The sequence below is a fragment of the Pinus tabuliformis genome, chromosome 3_2, assembly GCF_031772625.1.
Source record: "Pinus tabuliformis cultivar Carrire ecotype Pingquan chromosome 3_2, CPIR1, whole genome shotgun sequence".
Classification (NCBI taxonomy): Eukaryota; Viridiplantae; Streptophyta; class Pinopsida; order Pinales; family Pinaceae; genus Pinus; species Pinus tabuliformis.
The window spans coordinates 196,897,235-196,899,906 of NC_142302.1; the positions used below are offsets into that span (position 1 = coordinate 196,897,235).

At 48.0% G+C, this 2,672-nt stretch overlaps 1 pseudogene across 1 annotated transcript; it reads left to right on the forward strand.

Annotated features, from left to right (window-relative positions):
- Positions 1-294: 294 nt before the first annotated feature.
- On the forward strand, positions 295-2,242 carry LOC149180437 (putative L-gulonolactone oxidase 4 pseudogene; annotated as a pseudogene). Its single transcript, XR_016256697.1, has 2 exons — positions 295-1,242; positions 1,343-2,242. The product of XR_016256697.1 is annotated as a putative L-gulonolactone oxidase 4 pseudogene (transcript).
- The last annotated feature ends 430 nt before the right edge of the window (positions 2,243-2,672 follow it).

Below are 2,672 nucleotides of genomic sequence, written 5' to 3' on the forward strand. Positions count from 1 at the left end.
AGGAAAAACCGAGGGGAGGGTTAATATGATGATCCCGTTTTCCACGCTGTCAAGGAGTTTGTTGTGATTGCAGCCGTTAGGGTTTCCAGGTTTCATGTTAGGTAAGTACAGTTGACGAAAATTAACCCTATCAACTTTACCGCTGTCCTACGTGGCTCCTCGGGATTACCGCTCTTAGGGTCGTTCTATCGCGTGGGTCGGGCCTCGCCCGCTTACTGGAATGTCTCCGACCATTTATATATATACATTACCCATATCATCCGCAAATCATTCGAACAAATGAGTGGGGGAGAGATGGCGTTTTCTCTGAAAAAACCTGTCACACGTATGGCCTTGTGGGTGTGCATCTTGGTTATCGTTTATTTCGTGACACCCGGCGTGGAGGGATGCACCATTTCTCCTCCCACAGTTGTATTTTCAAGAGGAGAAGCGGGGTGCGAAATCTTCAACAACCAAGGCTTTTGGGAAGACCGGGCCCCTTGCAGGGCGGCCGCCGCTGTCTTTCCCACAACCGAAGGAGAGCTAGTGGCCGCCGTTGCCGATGCCGTGAAGAGAAAGCAGAAGATTAGCGTCGTTAGTGGTCTCGCTCACAGCCACACCAGACTAGTTTGCGTGGGGAATGGGGGGCTCATCATCAGCACCAGAGACTACGCAGCCACCCACAAGTTAACCAAATTGCCAAGACGATCACGGTGGAGGCGGGCGTTGTTATGCGTAATCTGCTGGACGAGGCCGCTAAGGCGGGTTTGACATTCCCCACCTCCACCTCCTGGGATGGAGTGTCGGCGGCAGGGTCCGTGAGCACCGGTTCCCATGGCAGCGGCCTTGTGGGTAAGGGTTCCGCCATCAATGAATACGTTGTGGCCATGCGATTGGTCGTCCCTGTGACAGCGTCGGAGGGTTACGCGAAGGTCATTGAATTGACGGAAAAAGATGAGGATCTCAAGGCCGCAAGATTCGCTCTAGGAACTCTGGGGGTCATCTCCAAGATTACCTTCGCTCTGCAGCCCATGTTCAAGCGCTCCGTTTCGTTGAGGTTGGAGGATGACGCTGGCTTAGAGGGTCGTCTCGAGGGCTTCCTCAAGAAATATGAATTTGCAAATATTTACTGGTATGTTGGCCATGGAAAGGCTTTCATGGGACAAATCGATAGAGCTCCCCTAGACATGCCTGGCGATGGGATCAATCGTGCCTCGTACCAGCCCTCCACGGTGTTAAATGTCGAGACAAGCGCTGCAAATTGTGAGTAGTACACAGTCTATATAATTATTGATTGGATATTGATTTGTGAATATTATACATCTTTAGAGTTCTTTCTTGTATTGATTGTTTGGGAATACAGACGAGGCCATCCAAGTAGCGGAGGACTCAAAGAAGCTGTGTAACACAACGGGGAGATCGATGAACAACCGGGTCAGCAGTGGCTCCGGGTTTCTGAACGATGGGGTTCGTTTCACGGGGTATCCCGTGGTTGGATTCAACCATCGAATGATCGCCTCGGGCGGATGCGAAGACTATCATCAGAAGCAGGAGAATCAGTCGAGCTGCACGCCCACCCAGATCGTAGATAAGAACCAGACCATCTGCTCCTGGGATCGCCGAGCGCGCGGAAGATTGACGTTCGATCTGGAAATCAGAGTACCCCTCTCGCGAGCTCCAGAGGCCATCCTAGACATCAAGAAGATCAGAGCTCTGAATCCCGAGGCTCTCTGTGGGCTCGAAGGCTCTGGAATCGTAATGCGTACGATCAAGAAATCGGAGGCAGCTTATTTGGGTCCTGCGGAGGATGTTGTGACATTTGAGATCATTTACCATCGGTCTCAGCAGACCTACGTTCCGACATGGAACATGGACGTTTATCAAGAGATTGAGCAGATGCTGATCGAAAAGCATGGGGGAACTCTGCACTGGGCGAAGTCCGGGGGTCATTTGTTCCAGGGATTGGCGGAGAAGACTGTGAATTTGCAGCAGTTTTTGGTGGTGAAAAAGAGGCTCGATCCCGATGGCCTCTTCTCTAACGAATGGGCTGATGGGCTTCTTGGTATTGGAAACCAAAAGGTGGAGCTCTTGAAGGAGGGGTGCGCTCTGGAGAAATTGTGCAAGTGCCAAGAAGATATTCATTGCGCTCCAAAGGCCGGCTACCTCTGTAAACCTGGCAGAGTATGGACCAACGCTCGTGTTTGCAGAAAGAGCAATTAATTCGATACTTCCCTTACTATTCATATCTTAGACGAGAGGCCACGAAGACCTTACTGCCCCTGTTATGGCCGTTTTTACATGACAATAGTACAATAATATTATTATAAATACATGTTTCAAAATACAATCATAATCCACCCACTAGGTTTTTTCCACTATATTTTTCAAGTAGCCAAAGTGTGACCAACTTCACTACGTAGTAATAATGGGCATTATGAACAAATTGAGGTATTATTGCCATGGATGCCACCTGATTGGTAATAATGGCAAAGACCAGTCATATTTTTAGCTTTTTCAATTATTTATTTTTATAAACCAGTTTCACATAATTGCTAAAGATAATAAATTTAAATTTATTTAAAAATAAAAATAGTTATCTAATGTTATCTGCTGTTTGATCGAAGCAACGAATGAGAATGAATACCCACTCCGTATTTCACAAGTGGGATGTTACTCCATTAGTTGACAGTTGA